We start from the raw sequence: 18,240 nt of genomic DNA on the forward strand, positions 1-18,240 counted from the left end.
TTACAAGTCTGATTTTCAATGACAAATGTGCAAAGTAGCTGCCCTCGCTCAGCAGCAATTTCAGCTCTTTCCCCTCTAACGTTGACTGGGAAGAATGCTCATGCGAATGTGATGGCTGACAAACATCAGTTGTCTCATCCTCAAAATTATTGCAAATGAATCTCAGCCTTGCAAAGTGGAACTGGTGTGATTCTGTAGTTCCCAAATAGACATACAATTGCAGTAGTCAAACCAGGTCAAACACATTCCATATACAGCTCTTGACCTTCTGCACTCGCAAGGCAACGGTCAGGCTAGCTCCATTGCTACCCACACAACTAACCACGGGAGTGGTAATAGGAAGCATACCTTCCTCACATTCTCCCAATTTCTTATCCAAGGGATAATCTTCAGCTGAAGGCCATTTGTAAGCGATTGAAGAATTTTGTGAACATTTAATATCCTCCCCACATGGACGTCATCTAGCCTTTTGCTCGTCGTGTGTCAGGATGGCCGAGCGGTCGAAGGCGCTGTGTCGAGGTCGCAGTCTCCTCTGGAGGCGTGGGTTCAAATCCCGCTCCTGACAAAGCTTTGCAAATGAAAAATGCTTTATGTAGCGTTTGTTGAAACATGAGCAAATCAACCTCGTTAACAAAACAAGGGACTTGTCCTTTGGCAATTTCACCTCTGCTGTTGGGCTTGCGTTAACAGTGAAACTCACAGTGCTTGCAGCAGCAGTTGTGGTGTTGAGTGTTTCGTCACATGCAGCAAAGCATTGATGATACGACCAAAGAAAGCAATTTTGGAAACGGGCAAACATTATGCAATTCCTGTATGCAGTAAGGCCCGAAAAGCCTGCACATAGGGATTCTGCCACAAGGGGCTCGTCCGGGATTTGAACCCGGGACCTCTCGCACCCTAAGCGAGAATCATACCCCTAGACCAACGAGCCACAGAAACTAACGTTATTGCCTCTTTATTTTCTTTTTTTCCTTCATTCTTCAGACTATAATTGAAAGCAAGGAACGCAATCACATTTTATGAATGAAGAGTAAGAAGCCTCTCCCATTCGTGTTGATAGTTGGATCTTTTCCCACAGTGGGAATTTAACCTCCGCACCACAAGTAACATTTCGCCGGCCAAAAGTGTCAAAGGTCAAGGCATTGGTGGTTCAGTGGTAGAATTCTCGCCTGCCACGCGGGAGGCCCGGGTTCGATTCCCGGCCAATGCACGTTGGTTTTCCAACTACTCTTAAGTTGTTTGAAAGAGTGAAGTCGCTCTTGGGCCTTCGCAGTACACTCGAGCTATTAGCTTATCTAAGCAGCATTTTGTCAGGCGGACAGAATTTAGGGGAAAGTCAAGGACCAAAGTTGCTTAGAAAAGCCCAGATATACAGTGGGCCGTGGTCTTTCTTAAGCCATTAACTGCCATTGCTAATGTACTTTTTGAATGACATCATTGGAAGACTTTCATTTCACTCAGCTAAATAAAAAGAAACTTTCTACTTACAAGTCTGATTTTCAATGGCAAATGTGCAAAGTAGCTGCCCTCGCTCAGCAGCAATTTCAGCTCATTCCCCTCTAACGTTGACTGGGAAGAATGCTCATGCGAATGTGATGGCTGACAAACATCAGTTGTCTCATCCTCAAAATTATTGCAAATGAATCTCAGCCTTGCAAAGTGGAACTGGTGTGATTCTGTAGTTCCCAAATAGACATACAATTGCAGTAGTCAAACCAGGTCAAACACATTCCATATACAGCTCTTGACCTTCTGCACTCGCAAGGCAACGGTCAGGCTAGCTCCAATGCTACCCACACAACTAACCACGGGAGTGGTAATAGGAAGCATACCTTCCTCACATTCTCCCAATTTCTTATCCAAGGGATAATCTTCAGCTGAAGGCCATTTGTAAGCGATTGAAGAATTTTGTGAACATTTAATATCCTCCCCACATGGACGTCATCTAGCCTTTTGCTCGTCGTGTGTCAGGATGGCCGAGCGGTCGAAGGCGCTGTGTCGAGGTCGCAGTCTCCTCTGGCGGCGTGGGTTCTAATCCCGCTCCTGACAAAGCTTTGCAAATGAAAAATGCTTTATGTAGCGTTTGTTGAAACATGAGCAAATCAACCTCGTTAACAAAACAAGGGACTTGTCCTTTGGCAATTTCACCTCTGCGGTTGGGCTTGCGTTAACAGTGAAACTCACAGTGCTTGCAGCAGCAGTGGTGGTGTTGAGTGTTTCTTCACATGCAGCAAAGCATTGATGATACGACCAAAGAAAGCAATTTTGGAAACGGGCAAACATTATGCAATTCCTGTATGCAGTAAGGCCCGAAAAGCCTGCACATAGGGATTCTGCCACAAGGGGCTCGTCCGGGATTTGAACCCGGGACCTCTCGCACCCTAAGCGAGAATCATACCCCTAGACCAACGAGCCACAGAAACTAACTTTATTGCCTCTTTTTTTTCTTTTTTTCCTTCATTCGTCAGACTATAATTGAAAGCAAGGAACGCAATCACATTTTATGAATGAAGAGTAAGAAGCCTCTCCCATTTGTGTTGATAGTTGGATCTTTTCCCACAGTGGGAATTTAACCTCCGCACCACAGGTCACATTTCGCCGGCCAAAAGTGTCAAAGGTCAAGGCATTGGTGGTTCAGTGGTAGAATTCTCGCCTGCCACGCGGGAGGCCCGGGTTCGATTCCCGGCCAATGCACGTTGGTTTTCCAACTACTCTTAAGTTGTTTGAAAGATTGAAGTCGCTCTTGGGCCTTCGCAGTACACTCGAGCTATTAGCTTATCTAAGCAGCATTTTGTCAGGCGGACAGAATTTAGGGGAAAGTCAAGGACCAAAGTTGCTTAGAAAAGCCCAGATATACAGTGGGCCGTGGTCTTTCTTAAGCCATTAACTGCCATTGCTAATGTACTTTTTGAATGACATCATTGGAAGACTTTCATTTCACTCAGCTAAATAAAAAGAAACTTTCTACTTACAAGTCTGATTTTCAATGGCAAATGTGCAAAGTAGCTGCCCTCGCTCAGCAGCAATTTCAGCTCTTTCCCCTCTAACGTTGACTGGGAAGAATGCTCATGCGAATGTGATGGCTGACAAACATCAGTTGTCTCATCCTCAAAATTATTGCAAATGAATCTCAGCCTTGCAAAGTGGAACTGGTGTGATTCTGTAGTTCCCAAATAGACATACAATTGCAGTAGTCAAACCAGGTCAAACACATTCCATATACAGCTCTTGACCTTCTGCACTCGCAAGGCAACGGTCAGGCTAGCTCCAATGCTACCCACACAACTAACCACGGGAGTGGTAATAGGAAGCATACCTTCCTCACATTCTCCCAATTTCTTATCCAAGGGATAATCTTCAGCTGAAGGCCATTTGTAAGCGATTGAAGAATTTTGTGAACATTTAATATCCTCCCCACATGGACGTCATCTAGCCTTTTGCTCGTCGTGTGTCAGGATGGCCGAGCGGTCGAAGGCGCTGTGTCGAGGTCGCAGTCTCCTCTGGAGGCGTGGGTTCAAATCCCGCTCCTGACAAAGCTTTGCAAATGAAAAATGCTTTATGTAGCGTTTGTTGAAACATGAGCAAATCAACCTCGTTAACAAAACAAGGGACTTGTCCTTTGGCAATTTCACCTCTGCTGTTGGGCTTGCGTTAACAGTGAAACTCACAGTGCTTGCAGCAGCAGTTGTGGTGTTGAGTGTTTCGTCACATGCAGCAAAGCATTGATGATACGACCAAAGAAAGCAATTTTGGAAACGGGCAAACATTATGCAATTCCTGTATGCAGTAAGGCCCGAAAAGCCTGCACATAGGGATTCTGCCACAAGGGGCTCGTCCGGGATTTGAACCCGGGACCTCTCGCACCCTAAGCGAGAATCATACCCCTAGACCAACGAGCCAGAGAAACTAACGTTATTGCCTCTTTTTTTTCTTTTTTTCCTTCATTCTTCAGACTATAATTGAAAGCAAGGAACGCAATCACATTTTATGAATGAAGAGTAAGAAGCCTCTCCCATTCGTGTTGATAGTTGGATCTTTTCCCACAGTGGGAATTTAACCTCCGCACCACAAGTAACATTTCGCCGGCCAAAAGTGTCAAAGGTCAAGGCATTGGTGGTTCAGTGGTAGAATTCTCGCCTGCCACGCGGGAGGCCCGGGTTCGATTCCCGGCCAATGCACGTTGGTTTTCCAACTACTCTTAAGTTGTTTGAAAGAGTGAAGTCGCTCTTGGGCCTTCGCAGTACACTCGAGCTATTAGCTTATCTATGCAGCATTTTGTCAGGCGGACAGAATTTAGGGGAAAGTCAAGGACCAAAGTTGCTTAGAAAAGCCCAGATATACAGTGGGCCGTGGTCTTTCTTAAGCCATTAACTGCCATTGCTAATGTACTTTTTGAATGACATCATTGGAAGACTTTCATTTCACTCAGCTAAATAAAAAGAAACGTTCTACTTACAAGTCTGATTTTCAATGGCAAATGTGCAAAGTAGCTGCCCTCGCTCAGCAGCAATTTCAGCTCATTCCCCTCTAAAGTTGACTGGGAAGAATGCTCATGCGAATGTGATGGCTGACAAACATCAGTTGTCTCATCCTCAAAATTATTGCATATGAATCTCAGCCTTGCAAAGTGGAACTGATGTGATTCTGTAGTTCCCAAATAGACATACAATTGCAGTAGTCAACCCAGGTCAAACACATTCCATATACAGCTCTTGACCTTCTGCACTCGCAAGGCAACGGTCAGGCTAGCTCCAAGGCTACCCACCCAACTAACCACGGGAGTGGTAATAGGAAGCATACCTTCCTCACATTCTCCCAATTTCTTATCTAGGGGATAATCTGCAGCGGAAGGCCGTTTTTAAGCGATTGAAGAATTTTTTGAGCATTTTATATCCTCCCCACATGGACGTCATCTAGCTTTTTCCTCATCGTGTGTCAGGATGGCCGAGTGGTCGAAGGCGCTGTGTCTAGGTCGCAGTCTCCTCTGGAGGCGTGGGTTCAAATGCCACTCCTGACACAGCTTTGCAAATGAAGACTGCATTATGTAGCGTTTGTCAAAACATGAGCAACGCAACCTCGTTAACAAAACAAGCGAATTGTCCTTTGGTAGTTTCAGCTCTGCTGTTGGGCTTGCGTTAACGCTGCAGCTTACAGCAGTGGTGTTGAGTGTTTCTTCACATGCAGCAAAGCATTGATGACACGACCAAAGAAAGCAATTTTGGAAACGGGCAAACATTATGCAATTCCTGTATGCAGTAAGGCCCTGCAGGATCGAAAAGCCCGCACATAGGGATTATGCTACAAGGGGCTCGTCCGGGATTTGAACCCGGGACCTCTCGCACCCAAAGCGAGAATCATACCCCTAGACCAACGAGCCACAGAAACTAACTTTATTGCCTCTTTTTTTTCTTTTTTTCCTTCATTCGTCAGACTATAATTGAAAGCAAGGAACGCAATCACATTTTATGAATGAAGAGTAAGAAGCCTCTCCCATTTGTGTTGATAGTTGGATCTTTTCCCACAGTGGGAATTTAACCTCCGCACCACAGGTCACATTTCGCCGGCCAAAAGTGTCAAAGGTCAAGGCATTGGTGGTTCAGTGGTAGAATTCTCGCCTGCCACGCGGGAGGCCCGGGTTCGATTCCCGGCCAATGCACGTTGGTTTTCCAACTACTCTTAAGTTGTTTGAAAGAGTGAAGTCGCTCTTGGGCCTTCGCAGTACACTCGAGCTATTAGCTTATCTAAGCAGCATTTTGTCAGGCGGACAGAATTTAGGGGAAAGTCAAGGACCAAAGTTGCTTAGAAAAGCCCAGATATACAGTGGGCCGTGGTCTTTCTTAAGCCATTAACTGCCATTGCTAATGTACTTTTTGAATGACATCATTGGAAGACTTTCATTTCACTCAGCTAAATAAAAAGAAACTTTCTACTTACAAGTCTGATTTTCAATGGCAAATGTGCAAAGTAGCTGCCCTCGCTCAGCAGCAATTTCAGCTCATTCCCCTCTAACGTTGACTGGGAAGAATGCTCATGCGAATGTGATGGCTGACAAACATCAGTTGTCTCATCCTCAAAATTATTGCAAATGAATCTCAGCCTTGCAAAGTGGAACTGGTGTGATTCTGTAGTTCCCAAATAGACATACAATTGCAGTAGTCAAACCAGGTCAAACACATTCCATATACAGCTCTTGACCTTCTGCACTCGCAAGGCAACGGTCAGGCTAGCTCCAATGCTACCCACACAACTAACCACGGGAGTGGTAATAGGAAGCATACCTTCCTCACATTCTCCCAATTTCTTATCCAAGGGATAATCTTCAGCTGAAGGCCATTTGTAAGCGATTGAAGAATTTTGTGAACATTTAATATCCTCCCCACATGGACGTCATCTAGCCTTTTGCTCGTCGTGTGTCAGGATGGCCGAGCGGTCGAAGGCGCTGTGTCGAGGTCGCAGTCTCCTCTGGAGGCGTGGGTTCAAATCCCGCTCCTGACAAAGCTTTGCAAATGAAAAATGCTTTATGTAGCGTTTGTTGAAACATGAGCAAATCAACCTCGTTAACAAAACAAGGGACTTGTCCTTTGGCAATTTCACCTCTGCTGTTGGGCTTGCGTTAACAGTGAAACTCACAGTGCTTGCAGCAGCAGTTGTGGTGTTGAGTGTTTCGTCACATGCAGCAAAGCATTGATGATACGACCAAAGAAAGCAATTTTGGAAACGGGCAAACATTATGCAATTCCTGTATGCAGTAAGGCCCGAAAAGCCTGCACATAGGGATTCTGCCACAAGGGGCTCGTCCGGGATTTGAACCCGGGACCTCTCGCACCCTAAGCGAGAATCATACCCCTAGACCAACGAGCCACAGAAACTAACGTTATTGCCTCTTTTTTTCTTTTTTTCCTTCATTCTTCAGACTATAATTGAAAGCAAGGAACGCAATCACATTTTATGAATGAAGAGTAAGAAGCCTCTCCCATTCGTGTTGATAGTTGGATCTTTTCCCACAGTGGGAATTTAACCTCCGCACCACAGGTCACATTTCGCCGGCCAAAAGTGTCAAAGGTCAAGGCATTGGTGGTTCAGTGGTAGAATTCTCGCCTGCCACGCGGGAGGCCCGGGTTCGATTCCCGGCCAATGCACGTTGGTTTTCCAACTACTCTTAAGTTGTTTGAAAGAGTGAAGTCGCTCTTGGGCCTTCGCAGTACACTCGAGCTATTAGCTTATCTAAGCAGCATTTTGTCAGGCGGACAGAATTTAGGGGAAAGTCAAGGACCAAAGTTGCTTAGAAAAGGCCAGATATACAGTGGGCTGTGGTCTTTCTTAAGCCATTAACTGCCATTGCTAATGTACTTTTTGAATGACATCATTGGAAGACTTTCATTTCACTCAGCTAAATAAAAAGAAACTTTCTACTTACAAGTCTGATTTTCAATGGCAAATGTGCAAAGTAACTGCCCTCGCTCAGCAGCAATTTCAGCTCATTCCCCTCTAAAGTTGACTGGGAAGAATGCTCATGCGAATGTGATGGCTGACAAACATCAGTTGTCTCATCTTCAAAATTATTGCATATGAATCTCAGCCTTGCAAAGTGGAACTGATGTGATTCTGTAGTTCCCAAATAGACATACAATTGCAGTAGTCAACCCAGGTCAAACACATTCCATATACAGCTCTTGACCTTCTGCACTCGCAAGGCAACGGTCAGGCTAGCTCCAAGGCTACCCACCCAACTAACCACGGGAGTGGTAATAGGAAGCATACCTTGCTCACATTCTCCCAATTTCTTATCTAGGGGATAATCTGCAGTGGAAGGCCGTTTTTAAGCGATTGAAGAATTTTTTGAGCATTTTATATCCTCCCCACATGGACGTCATCTAGCTTTTTCCTCATCGAGTGTCAGGATGGCCGAGTGGTCGAAGGCGCTGTGTCTAGGTCGCAGTCTCCTCTGGAGGCGTGGGTTCAAATCCCACTCCTGACACAGCTTTGCAAATGAAGACTGCATTATGTAGCGTTTGTCAAAACATGAGCAACGCAACCTCGTTAACAAAACAAGCGAATTGTCCTTTGGTAGTTTCAGCTCTGCTGTTGGGCTTGCGTTAACGCTGCAGCTTACAGCAGTGGTGTTGAGTGTTTCTTCACATGCAGCAAAGCATTGATGACACGACCAAAGAAAGCAATTTTGGAAACGGGCAAACATCATGCAATTCCTGTATGCAGTAAGGCCCTGTAGGACCGAAAAGCCCGCACATAGGGATTATGCTACAAGGGGCTCGTCCGGGATTTGAACCCGGGACCTCTCGCACCCAAAGCGAGAATCATACCCCTAGACCAACGAGCCATATAGCTCCCAATTTTTGTTTGTTTTTTTTTTGGTTTGTTTTTTTAACTTTTATTGTCATTCTTCCATCCTGTAACTAAGTCAAAACAGGGAAACTTGTTTCTACCACAACAAGAAAACTAACAACACGTGCAGGTTTGTAAGGCAGATTTTCTTCTCCCAAGGTCACACCCAACAGAATGGGTGCCTCAGGATTTCTGAGATCCGGTCATCCCCGTTTTTTGACTAGAGGTTTCCCAGACCTTCCGTTAGCTTGACGAGATGGAGGCCAGGCTATGCGTCATTTTTCTTACTGTAACTGGATAAACATTAACTTTCTAGCAGGTACAAAAAACAACTTAGCCTGACATTTTACGTTTGAACAAACTCCAACTAAATGAGTAGCCAATGAAACAGCCATCCCCTTTCACACAGGCCACCATGTCATTTTAACTACCATTGCTAATGTACTTTTTGAATGACATCGCTGGAAGACTTTCATTTCACTCAGCTAAATAAAAAGAAACTTTCTACTTACAAGTCTGATTTTCAATGGCAAATGTGCAAAGTAGCTGCCCTCGCTCAGCAGCAATTTCAGCTCTTTCCCCTCTAAAGTTGACTGGGAAGAATGCTCATGCGAATGTGATGCCTGACAAACATCAGTTGTCTCATCCTCAAAATTATTGCAAATGAATCTCAGCCTTGCAAAGTGGAACTGGTGTGATTCTGTAGTTCCCAAATAGACATACAATTGCAGTAGTCAAACCAGGTCAAACACATTCCATATACAGCTCTTGACCTTCTGCACTCGCAAGGCAACGGTCAGGCTAGCTCCAATGCTACCCACACAACTAACCACGGGAGTGGTAATAGGAAGCATACCTTCCTCACATTCTCCCAATTTCTTATCCAAGGGATAATCTTCAGCTGAAGGCCATTTGTAAGCGATTGAAGAATTTTGTGAACATTTAATATCCTCCCCACATGGACGTCATCTAGCCTTTTGCTCGTCGTGTGTCAGGATGGCCGAGCGGTCGAAGGCGCTGTGTCGAGGTCGCAGTCTCCTCTGGCGGCGTGGGTTCAAATCCCGCTCCTGACAAAGCTTTGCAAATGAAGAATGCTTTATGTAGCGTTTGTTGAAACATGAGCAAATCAACCTCGTTAACAAAACAAGGGACTTGTCCTTTGGCAATTTCACCTCTGCGGTTGGGCTTGCGTTAACAGTGAAACTCACAGTGCTTGCAGCAGCAGTGGTGGTGTTGAGTGTTTCTTCACATGCAGCAAAGCATTGATGATACGACCAAAGAAAGCAATTTTGGAAACGGGCAAACATTATGCAATTCCTGTATGCAGTAAGGCCCGAAAAGCCTGCACATAGGGATTCTGCCACAAGGGGCTCGTCCGGGATTTGAACCCGGGACCTCTCGCACCCTAAGCGAGAATCATACCCCTAGACCAACGAGCCACAGAAACTAACTTTATTGCCTCTTTTTTTTCTTTTTTTCCTTCATTCGTCAGACTATAATTGAAAGCAAGGAACGCAATCACATTTTATGAATGAAGAGTAAGAAGCCTCTCCCATTTGTGTTGATAGTTGGATCTTTTCCCACAGTGGGAATTTAACCTCCGCACCACAGGTCACATTTCGCCGGCCAAAAGTGTCAAAGGTCAAGGCATTGGTGGTCAGTGGTAGAATTCTCGCCTGCCACGCGGGAGGCCCGGGTTCGATTCCCGGCCAATGCACGTTGGTTTTCCAACTACTCTTAAGTTGTTTGAAAGAGTGAAGTCGCTCTTGGGCCTTCGCAGTACACTCGAGCTATTAGCTTATCTAAGCAGCATTTTGTCAGGCGGACAGAATTTAGGGGAAAGTCAAGGACCAAAGTTGCTTAGAAAAGGCCAGATATACAGTGGGCCGTGGTCTTTCTTAAGCCATTAACTGCCATTGCTAATGTACTTTTTGAATGACATCATTGGAAGACTTTCATTTCACTCAGCTAAATAAAAAGAAACTTTCTACTTACAAGTCTGATTTTCAATGGCAAATGTGCAAAGTAGCTGCCCTCGCTCAGCAGCAATTTCAGCTCTTTCCCCTCTAACGTTGACTGGGAAGAATGCTCATGCGAATGTGATGGCTGACAAACATCAGTTGTCTCATCTTCAAAATTATTGCATATGAATCTCAGCCTTGCAAAGTGGAACTGGTGTGATTCTGTAGTTCCCAAATAGACATACAATTGCAGTAGTCAACCCAGGTCAAACACATTCCATATACAGCTCTTGACCTTCTGCACTCGCAAGGCAACGGTCAGGCTAGCTCCAAGGCTACCCACCCAACTAACCACGGGAGTGGTAATAGGAAGCATACCTTGCTCACATTCTCCCAATTTCTTATCTAGGGGATAATCTGCAGCGGAAGGCCGTTTTTAAGCGATTGAAGAATTTTTTGAGCATTTTATATCCTCCCCACATGGACGTCATCTAGCTTTTTCCTCATCGTGTGTCAGGATGGCCGAGTGGTCGAAGGCGCTGTGTCTAGGTCGCAGTCTCCTCTGGAGGCGTGGGTTCAAATCCCACTCCTGACACAGCTTTGCAAATGAAGACTGCATTATGTAGCGTTTGTCAAAACATGAGCAACGCAACCTCGTTAACAAAACAAGCGAATTGTCCTTTGGTAGTTTCAGCTCTGCTGTTGGGCTTGCGTTAACGCTGCAGCTTACAGCAGTGGTGTTGAGTGTTTCTTCACATGCAGCAAAGCATTGATGACACGACCAAAGAAAGCAATTTTGGAAACGGGCAAACATCATGCAATTCCTGTATGCAGTAAGGCCCTGTAGGACCGAAAAGCCCGCACATAGGGATTATGCTACAAGGGGCTCGTCCGGGATTTGAACCCGGGACCTCTCGCACCCAAAGCGAGAATCATACCCCTAGACCAACGAGCCATATAGCTCCCACTTTTTGTTTGTTTTTTTTTTGGTTTGTTTTTTTTAACTTTTATTGTCATTCTTCCATCCTGTAACTAAGTCAAAACAGGGAAACTTGTTTCTACCACAACAAGAAAACTAACAACACGTGCAGGTTTGTAAGGCAGATTTTCTTCTCCCAAGGTCACACCCAACAGAATGGGTGCCTCAGGATTTCTGAGATCCGGTCATCCCCGTTTTTTGACTAGAGGTTTCCCAGACCTTCCGTTAGCTTGACGAGATGGAGGCCAGGCTATGCGTCATTTTTCTTACTGTAACTGGATAAACATTAACTTTCTAGCAGGTACAAAAAACAACTTAGCCTGACATTTTACGCTTGAACAAACTCCAACTAAATGAGTAGCCAATGAAACAGCCATCCCCTTTCACACAGGCCACCATGTCATTTTAACTACCATTGCTAATGTACTTTTTGAATGACATCGCTGGAAGACTTTCATTTCACTCAGCTAAATAAAAAGAAACTTTCTACTTACAAGTCTGATTTTCAATGGCAAATGTGCAAAGTAGCTGCCCTCGCTCAGCAGCAATTTCAGCTCTTTCCCCTCTAACGTTGACTGGGAAGAATGCTCATGCGAATGTGATGGCTGACAAACATCAGTTGTCTCATCCTCAAAATTATTGCAAATGAATCTCAGCCTTGCAAAGTGGAACTGGTGTGATTCTGTAGTTCCCAAATAGACATACAATTGCAGTAGTCAAACCAGGTCAAACACATTCCATATACAGCTCTTGACCTTCTGCACTCGCAAGGCAACGGTCAGGCTAGCTCCAATGCTACCCACACAACTAACCACGGGAGTGGTAATAGGAAGCATACCTTCCTCACATTCTCCCAATTTCTTATCCAAGGGATAATCTTCAGCTGAAGGCCATTTGTAAGCGATTGAAGAATTTTGTGAACATTTAATATCCTCCCCACATGGACGTCATCTAGCCTTTTGCTCGTCGTGTGTCAGGATGGCCGAGCGGTCGAAGGCGCTGTGTCGAGGTCGCAGTCTCCTCTGGCGGCGTGGGTTCAAATCCCGCTCCTGACAAAGCTTTGCAAATGAAGAATGCTTTATGTAGCGTTTGTTGAAACATGAGCAAATCAACCTCGTTAACAAAACAAGGGACTTGTCCTTTGGCAATTTCACCTCTGCGGTTGGGCTTGCGTTAACAGTGAAACTCACAGTGCTTGCAGCAGCAGTGGTGGTGTTGAGTGTTTCTTCACATGCAGCAAAGCATTGATGATACGACCAAAGAAAGCAATTTTGGAAACGGGCAAACATTATGCAATTCCTGTATGCAGTAAGGCCCGAAAAGCCTGCACATAGGGATTCTGCCACAAGGGGCTCGTCCGGGATTTGAACCCGGGACCTCTCGCACCCTAAGCGAGAATCATACCCCTAGACCAACGAGCCACAGAAACTAACTTTATTGCCTCTTTTTTTTCTTTTTTTCCTTCATTCGTCAGACTATAATTGAAAGCAAGGAACGCAATCACATTTTATGAATGAAGAGTAAGAAGCCTCTCCCATTTGTGTTGATAGTTGGATCTTTTCCCACAGTGGGAATTTAACCTCCGCACCACAGGTCACATTTCGCCGGCCAAAAGTGTCAAAGGTCAAGGCATTGGTGGTCAGTGGTAGAATTCTCGCCTGCCACGCGGGAGGCCCGGGTTCGATTCCCGGCCAATGCACGTTGGTTTTCCAACTACTCTTAAGTTGTTTGAAAGAGTGAAGTCGCTCTTGGGCCTTCGCAGTACACTCGAGCTATTAGCTTATCTAAGCAGCATTTTGTCAGGCGGACAGAATTTAGGGGAAAGTCAAGGACCAAAGTTGCTTAGAAAAGGCCAGATATACAGTGGGCCGTGGTCTTTCTTAAGCCATTAACTGCCATTGCTAATGTACTTTTTGAATGACATCATTGGAAGACTTTCATTTCACTCAGCTAAATAAAAAGAAACTTTCTACTTACAAGTCTGATTTTCAATGGCAAATGTGCAAAGTAGCTGCCCTCGCTCAGCAGCAATTTCAGCTCTTTCCCCTCTAACGTTGACTGGGAAGAATGCTCATGCGAATGTGATGGCTGACAAACATCAGTTGTCTCATCCTCAAAATTATTGCAAATGAATCTCAGCCTTGCAAAGTGGAACTGGTGTGATTCTGTAGTTCCCAAATAGACATACAATTGCAGTAGTCAAACCAGGTCAAACACATTCCATATACAGCTCTTGACCTTCTGCACTCGCAAGGCAACGGTCAGGCTAGCTCCAATGCTACCCACACAACTAACCACGGGAGTGGTAATAGGAAGCATACCTTCCTCACATTCTCCCAATTTCTTATCCAAGGGATAATCTTCAGCTGAAGGCCATTTGTAAGCGATTGAAGAATTTTGTGAACATTTAATATCCTCCCCACATGGACGTCATCTAGCCTTTTGCTCGTCGTGTGTCAGGATGGCCGAGCGGTCGAAGGCGCTGTGTCGAGGTCGCAGTCTCCTCTGGCGGCGTGGGTTCAAATCCCGCTCCTGACAAAGCTTTGCAAATGAAGAATGCTTTATGTAGCGTTTGTTGAAACATGAGCAAATCAACCTCGTTAACAAAACAAGGGACTTGTCCTTTGGCAATTTCACCTCTGCGGTTGGGCTTGCGTTAACAGTGAAACTCACAGTGCTTGCAGCAGCAGTGGTGGTGTTGAGTGTTTCTTCACATGCAGCAAAGCATTGATGATACGACCAAAGAAAGCAATTTTGGAAACGGGCAAACATTATGCAATTCCTGTATGCAGTAAGGCCCGAAAAGCCTGCACATAGGGATTCTGCCACAAGGGGCTCGTCCGGGATTTGAACCCGGGACCTCTCGCACCCTAAGCGAGAATCATACCCCTAGACCAACGAGCCACAGAAACTAACTTTATTGCCTCTTTTTTTTCTTTTTTTCCTTCATTCGTCAGACTATAATTGAAAGCAAGGAACGCAATCACATTTTATGAATGAAGAGTAAGAAGCCTCTCCCATTTGTGTTGATAGTTGGATCTTTTCCCACAGTGGGAATTTAACCTCCGCACCACAGGTCACATTTCGCCGGCCAAAAGTGTCAAAGGTCAAGGCATTGGTGGTCAGTGGTAGAATTCTCGCCTGCCACGCGGGAGGCCCGGGTTCGATTCCCGGCCAATGCACGTTGGTTTTCCAACTACTCTTAAGTTGTTTGAAAGAGTGAAGTCGCTCTTGGGCCTTCGCAGTACACTCGAGCTATTAGCTTATCTAAGCAGCATTTTGTCAGGCGGACAGAATTTAGGGGAAAGTCAAGGACCAAAGTTGCTTAGAAAAGGCCAGATATACAGTGGGCCGTGGTCTTTCTTAAGCCATTAACTGCCATTGCTAATGTACTTTTTGAATGACATCATTGGAAGACTTTCATTTCACTCAGCTAAATAAAAAGAAACTTTCTACTTACAAGTCTGATTTTCAATGGCAAATGTGCAAAGTAGCTGCCCTCGCTCAGCAGCAATTTCAGCTCTTTCCCCTCTAACGTTGACTGGGAAGAATGCTCATGCGAATGTGATGGCTGACAAACATCAGTTGTCTCATCTTCAAAATTATTGCATATGAATCTCAGCCTTGCAAAGTGGAACTGGTGTGATTCTGTAGTTCCCAAATAGACATACAATTGCAGTAGTCAACCCAGGTCAAACACATTCCATATACAGCTCTTGACCTTCTGCACTCGCAAGGCAACGGTCAGGCTAGCTCCAAGGCTACCCACCCAACTAACCACGGGAGTGGTAATAGGAAGCATACCTTGCTCACATTCTCCCAATTTCTTATCTAGGGGATAATCTGCAGCGGAAGGCCGTTTTTAAGCGATTGAAGAATTTTTTGAGCATTTTATATCCTCCCCACATGGACGTCATCTAGCTTTTTCCTCATCGTGTGTCAGGATGGCCGAGTGGTCGAAGGCGCTGTGTCTAGGTCGCAGTCTCCTCTGGAGGCGTGGGTTCAAATCCCACTCCTGACACAGCTTTGCAAATGAAGACTGCATTATGTAGCGTTTGTCAAAACATGAGCAACGCAACCTCGTTAACAAAACAAGCGAATTGTCCTTTGGTAGTTTCAGCTCTGCTGTTGGGCTTGCGTTAACGCTGCAGCTTACAGCAGTGGTGTTGAGTGTTTCTTCACATGCAGCAAAGCATTGATGACACGACCAAAGAAAGCAATTTTGGAAACGGGCAAACATCATGCAATTCCTGTATGCAGTAAGGCCCTGTAGGACCGAAAAGCCCGCACATAGGGATTATGCTACAAGGGGCTCGTCCGGGATTTGAACCCGGGACCTCTCGCACCCAAAGCGAGAATCATACCCCTAGACCAACGAGCCATATAGCTCCCACTTTTTGTTTGTTTTTTTTTTGGTTTGTTTTTTTTAACTTTTATTGTCATTCTTCCATCCTGTAACTAAGTCAAAACAGGGAAACTTGTTTCTACCACAACAAGAAAACTAACAACACGTGCAGGTTTGTAAGGCAGATTTTCTTCTCCCAAGGTCACACCCAACAGAATGGGTGCCTCAGGATTTCTGAGATCCGGTCATCCCCGTTTTTTGACTAGAGGTTTCCCAGACCTTCCGTTAGCTTGACGAGATGGAGGCCAGGCTATGCGTCATTTTTCTTACTGTAACTGGATAAACATTAACTTTCTAGCAGGTACAAAAAACAACTTAGCCTGACATTTTACGCTTGAACAAACTCCAACTAAATGAGTAGCCAATGAAACAGCCATCCCCTTTCACACAGGCCACCATGTCATTTTAACTACCATTGCTAATGTACTTTTTGAATGACATCGCTGGAAGACTTTCATTTCACTCAGCTAAATAAAAAGAAACTTTCTACTTACAAGTCTGATTTTCAATGGCAAATGTGCAAAGTAGCTGCCCTCGCTCAGCAGCAATTTCAGCTCTTTCCCCTCTAACGTTGACTGGGAAGAATGCTCATGCGAATGTGATGGCTGACAAACATCAGTTGTCTCATCCTCAAAATTATTGCAAATGAATCTCAGCCTTGCAAAGTGGAACTGGTGTGATTCTGTAGTTCCCAAATAGACATACAATTGCAGTAGTCAAACCAGGTCAAACACATTCCATATACAGCTCTTGACCTTCTGCACTCGCAAGGCAACGGTCAGGCTAGCTCCAATGCTACCCACACAACTAACCACGGGAGTGGTAATAGGAAGCATACCTTCCTCACATTCTCCCAATTTCTTATCCAAGGGATAATCTTCAGCTGAAGGCCATTTGTAAGCGATTGAAGAATTTTGTGAACATTTAATATCCTCCCCACATGGACGTCATCTAGCCTTTTGCTCGTCGTGTGTCAGGATGGCCGAGCGGTCGAAGGCGCTGTGTCGAGGTCGCAGTCTCCTCTGGCGGCGTGGGTTCAAATCCCGCTCCTGACAAAGCTTTGCAAATGAAGAATGCTTTATGTAGCGTTTGTTGAAACATGAGCAAATCAACCTCGTTAACAAAACAAGGGACTTGTCCTTTGGCAATTTCACCTCTGCGGTTGGGCTTGCGTTAACAGTGAAACTCACAGTGCTTGCAGCAGCAGTGGTGGTGTTGAGTGTTTCTTCACATGCAGCAAAGCATTGATGATACGACCAAAGAAAGCAATTTTGGAAACGGGCAAACATTATGCAATTCCTGTATGCAGTAAGGCCCGAAAAGCCTGCACATAGGGATTCTGCCACAAGGGGCTCGTCCGGGATTTGAACCCGGGACCTCTCGCACCCTAAGCGAGAATCATACCCCTAGACCAACGAGCCACAGAAACTAACTTTATTGCCTCTTTTTTTTCTTTTTTTCCTTCATTCGTCAGACTATAATTGAAAGCAAGGAACGCAATCACATTTTATGAATGAAGAGTAAGAAGCCTCTCCCATTTGTGTTGATAGTTGGATCTTTTCCCACAGTGGGAATTTAACCTCCGCACCACAGGTCACATTTCGCCGGCCAAAAGTGTCAAAGGTCAAGGCATTGGTGGTCAGTGGTAGAATTCTCGCCTGCCACGCGGGAGGCCCGGGTTCGATTCCCGGCCAATGCACGTTGGTTTTCCAACTACTCTTAAGTTGTTTGAAAGAGTGAAGTCGCTCTTGGGCCTTCGCAGTACACTCGAGCTATTAGCTTATCTAAGCAGCATTTTGTCAGGCGGACAGAATTTAGGGGAAAGTCAAGGACCAAAGTTGCTTAGAAAAGGCCAGATATACAGTGGGCCGTGGTCTTTCTTAAGCCATTAACTGCCATTGCTAATGTACTTTTTGAATGACATCATTGGAAGACTTTCATTTCACTCAGCTAAATAAAAAGAAACTTTCTACTTACAAGTCTGATTTTCAATGGCAAATGTGCAAAGTAGCTGCCCTCGCTCAGCAGCAATTTCAGCTCTTTCCCCTCTAACGTTGACTGGGAAGAATGCTCATGCGAATGTGATGGCTGACAAACATCAGTTGTCTCATCCTCAAAATTATTGCAAATGAATCTCAGCCTTGCAAAGTGGAACTGGTGTGATTCTGTAGTTCCCAAATAGACATACAATTGCAGTAGTCAAACCAGGTCAAACACATTCCATATACAGCTCTTGACCTTCTGCACTCGCAAGGCAACGGTCAGGCTAGCTCCAATGCTACCCACACAACTAACCACGGGAGTGGTAATAGGAAGCATACCTTCCTCACATTCTCCCAATTTCTTATCCAAGGGATAATCTTCAGCTGAAGGCCATTTGTAAGCGATTGAAGAATTTTGTGAACATTTAATATCCTCCCCACATGGACGTCATCTAGCCTTTTGCTCGTCGTGTGTCAGGATGGCCGAGCGGTCGAAGGCGCTGTGTCGAGGTCGCAGTCTCCTCTGGCGGCGTGGGTTCAAATCCCGCTCCTGACAAAGCTTTGCAAATG

The 18,240-nt window shown here is 45.2% G+C and overlaps 33 non-coding genes across 33 annotated transcripts; 21 read left to right on the forward strand and 12 right to left on the reverse strand.

Annotated features, from left to right (window-relative positions):
• The first annotated feature begins 482 nt into the window (after positions 1-482).
• On the forward strand, positions 483-565 carry trnal-gag (transfer RNA leucine (anticodon GAG)). Its single transcript has one exon. It is a non-coding gene; the product is annotated as a tRNA-Leu (tRNA).
• A 294-nt stretch (positions 566-859) lies between these two features.
• trnap-agg (transfer RNA proline (anticodon AGG)) lies at positions 860-931 on the reverse strand. Its single transcript has one exon. It is a non-coding gene; the product is annotated as a tRNA-Pro (tRNA).
• Positions 932-1,139: 208 nt separating this feature from the next.
• Positions 1,140-1,210, forward strand: trnag-gcc (transfer RNA glycine (anticodon GCC)). Its single transcript has one exon. It is a non-coding gene; the product is annotated as a tRNA-Gly (tRNA).
• A 1,133-nt stretch (positions 1,211-2,343) lies between these two features.
• Positions 2,344-2,415, reverse strand: trnap-agg (transfer RNA proline (anticodon AGG)). Its single transcript has one exon. It is a non-coding gene; the product is annotated as a tRNA-Pro (tRNA).
• Positions 2,416-2,623: 208 nt separating this feature from the next.
• trnag-gcc (transfer RNA glycine (anticodon GCC)) lies at positions 2,624-2,694 on the forward strand. Its single transcript has one exon. It is a non-coding gene; the product is annotated as a tRNA-Gly (tRNA).
• Positions 2,695-3,450: 756 nt separating this feature from the next.
• trnal-gag (transfer RNA leucine (anticodon GAG)) lies at positions 3,451-3,533 on the forward strand. Its single transcript has one exon. It is a non-coding gene; the product is annotated as a tRNA-Leu (tRNA).
• A 294-nt stretch (positions 3,534-3,827) lies between these two features.
• trnap-agg (transfer RNA proline (anticodon AGG)) lies at positions 3,828-3,899 on the reverse strand. The gene has a single exon. It is a non-coding gene; the product is annotated as a tRNA-Pro (tRNA).
• A 208-nt stretch (positions 3,900-4,107) lies between these two features.
• Positions 4,108-4,178, forward strand: trnag-gcc (transfer RNA glycine (anticodon GCC)). The gene has a single exon. It is a non-coding gene; the product is annotated as a tRNA-Gly (tRNA).
• Positions 4,179-4,934: 756 nt separating this feature from the next.
• On the forward strand, positions 4,935-5,017 carry trnal-uag (transfer RNA leucine (anticodon UAG)). Its single transcript has one exon. It is a non-coding gene; the product is annotated as a tRNA-Leu (tRNA).
• Positions 5,018-5,305: 288 nt separating this feature from the next.
• On the reverse strand, positions 5,306-5,377 carry trnap-ugg (transfer RNA proline (anticodon UGG)). The gene has a single exon. It is a non-coding gene; the product is annotated as a tRNA-Pro (tRNA).
• Positions 5,378-5,585: 208 nt separating this feature from the next.
• On the forward strand, positions 5,586-5,656 carry trnag-gcc (transfer RNA glycine (anticodon GCC)). The gene has a single exon. It is a non-coding gene; the product is annotated as a tRNA-Gly (tRNA).
• A 756-nt stretch (positions 5,657-6,412) lies between these two features.
• trnal-gag (transfer RNA leucine (anticodon GAG)) lies at positions 6,413-6,495 on the forward strand. Its single transcript has one exon. It is a non-coding gene; the product is annotated as a tRNA-Leu (tRNA).
• Positions 6,496-6,789: 294 nt separating this feature from the next.
• On the reverse strand, positions 6,790-6,861 carry trnap-agg (transfer RNA proline (anticodon AGG)). The gene has a single exon. It is a non-coding gene; the product is annotated as a tRNA-Pro (tRNA).
• A 207-nt stretch (positions 6,862-7,068) lies between these two features.
• trnag-gcc (transfer RNA glycine (anticodon GCC)) lies at positions 7,069-7,139 on the forward strand. The gene has a single exon. It is a non-coding gene; the product is annotated as a tRNA-Gly (tRNA).
• Positions 7,140-7,895: 756 nt separating this feature from the next.
• Positions 7,896-7,978, forward strand: trnal-uag (transfer RNA leucine (anticodon UAG)). Its single transcript has one exon. It is a non-coding gene; the product is annotated as a tRNA-Leu (tRNA).
• A 288-nt stretch (positions 7,979-8,266) lies between these two features.
• On the reverse strand, positions 8,267-8,338 carry trnap-ugg (transfer RNA proline (anticodon UGG)). The gene has a single exon. It is a non-coding gene; the product is annotated as a tRNA-Pro (tRNA).
• A 995-nt stretch (positions 8,339-9,333) lies between these two features.
• On the forward strand, positions 9,334-9,416 carry trnal-gag (transfer RNA leucine (anticodon GAG)). The gene has a single exon. It is a non-coding gene; the product is annotated as a tRNA-Leu (tRNA).
• Positions 9,417-9,710: 294 nt separating this feature from the next.
• trnap-agg (transfer RNA proline (anticodon AGG)) lies at positions 9,711-9,782 on the reverse strand. The gene has a single exon. It is a non-coding gene; the product is annotated as a tRNA-Pro (tRNA).
• Positions 9,783-9,990: 208 nt separating this feature from the next.
• On the forward strand, positions 9,991-10,060 carry trnag-gcc (transfer RNA glycine (anticodon GCC)). The gene has a single exon. It is a non-coding gene; the product is annotated as a tRNA-Gly (tRNA).
• Positions 10,061-10,816: 756 nt separating this feature from the next.
• On the forward strand, positions 10,817-10,899 carry trnal-uag (transfer RNA leucine (anticodon UAG)). The gene has a single exon. It is a non-coding gene; the product is annotated as a tRNA-Leu (tRNA).
• Positions 10,900-11,187: 288 nt separating this feature from the next.
• Positions 11,188-11,259, reverse strand: trnap-ugg (transfer RNA proline (anticodon UGG)). The gene has a single exon. It is a non-coding gene; the product is annotated as a tRNA-Pro (tRNA).
• Positions 11,260-12,255: 996 nt separating this feature from the next.
• On the forward strand, positions 12,256-12,338 carry trnal-gag (transfer RNA leucine (anticodon GAG)). The gene has a single exon. It is a non-coding gene; the product is annotated as a tRNA-Leu (tRNA).
• A 294-nt stretch (positions 12,339-12,632) lies between these two features.
• On the reverse strand, positions 12,633-12,704 carry trnap-agg (transfer RNA proline (anticodon AGG)). The gene has a single exon. It is a non-coding gene; the product is annotated as a tRNA-Pro (tRNA).
• A 208-nt stretch (positions 12,705-12,912) lies between these two features.
• trnag-gcc (transfer RNA glycine (anticodon GCC)) lies at positions 12,913-12,982 on the forward strand. The gene has a single exon. It is a non-coding gene; the product is annotated as a tRNA-Gly (tRNA).
• A 756-nt stretch (positions 12,983-13,738) lies between these two features.
• Positions 13,739-13,821, forward strand: trnal-gag (transfer RNA leucine (anticodon GAG)). Its single transcript has one exon. It is a non-coding gene; the product is annotated as a tRNA-Leu (tRNA).
• Positions 13,822-14,115: 294 nt separating this feature from the next.
• trnap-agg (transfer RNA proline (anticodon AGG)) lies at positions 14,116-14,187 on the reverse strand. Its single transcript has one exon. It is a non-coding gene; the product is annotated as a tRNA-Pro (tRNA).
• Positions 14,188-14,395: 208 nt separating this feature from the next.
• On the forward strand, positions 14,396-14,465 carry trnag-gcc (transfer RNA glycine (anticodon GCC)). Its single transcript has one exon. It is a non-coding gene; the product is annotated as a tRNA-Gly (tRNA).
• A 756-nt stretch (positions 14,466-15,221) lies between these two features.
• trnal-uag (transfer RNA leucine (anticodon UAG)) lies at positions 15,222-15,304 on the forward strand. The gene has a single exon. It is a non-coding gene; the product is annotated as a tRNA-Leu (tRNA).
• A 288-nt stretch (positions 15,305-15,592) lies between these two features.
• trnap-ugg (transfer RNA proline (anticodon UGG)) lies at positions 15,593-15,664 on the reverse strand. Its single transcript has one exon. It is a non-coding gene; the product is annotated as a tRNA-Pro (tRNA).
• A 996-nt stretch (positions 15,665-16,660) lies between these two features.
• Positions 16,661-16,743, forward strand: trnal-gag (transfer RNA leucine (anticodon GAG)). The gene has a single exon. It is a non-coding gene; the product is annotated as a tRNA-Leu (tRNA).
• Positions 16,744-17,037: 294 nt separating this feature from the next.
• Positions 17,038-17,109, reverse strand: trnap-agg (transfer RNA proline (anticodon AGG)). Its single transcript has one exon. It is a non-coding gene; the product is annotated as a tRNA-Pro (tRNA).
• A 208-nt stretch (positions 17,110-17,317) lies between these two features.
• Positions 17,318-17,387, forward strand: trnag-gcc (transfer RNA glycine (anticodon GCC)). Its single transcript has one exon. It is a non-coding gene; the product is annotated as a tRNA-Gly (tRNA).
• A 756-nt stretch (positions 17,388-18,143) lies between these two features.
• On the forward strand, positions 18,144-18,226 carry trnal-gag (transfer RNA leucine (anticodon GAG)). Its single transcript has one exon. It is a non-coding gene; the product is annotated as a tRNA-Leu (tRNA).
• Positions 18,227-18,240: the final 14 nt, after the last annotated feature.

This window comes from Lampris incognitus, chromosome 6 (assembly GCF_029633865.1).
Source record: "Lampris incognitus isolate fLamInc1 chromosome 6, fLamInc1.hap2, whole genome shotgun sequence".
In the NCBI taxonomy this organism is placed as follows: Eukaryota; Metazoa; Chordata; class Actinopteri; order Lampriformes; family Lampridae; genus Lampris; species Lampris incognitus.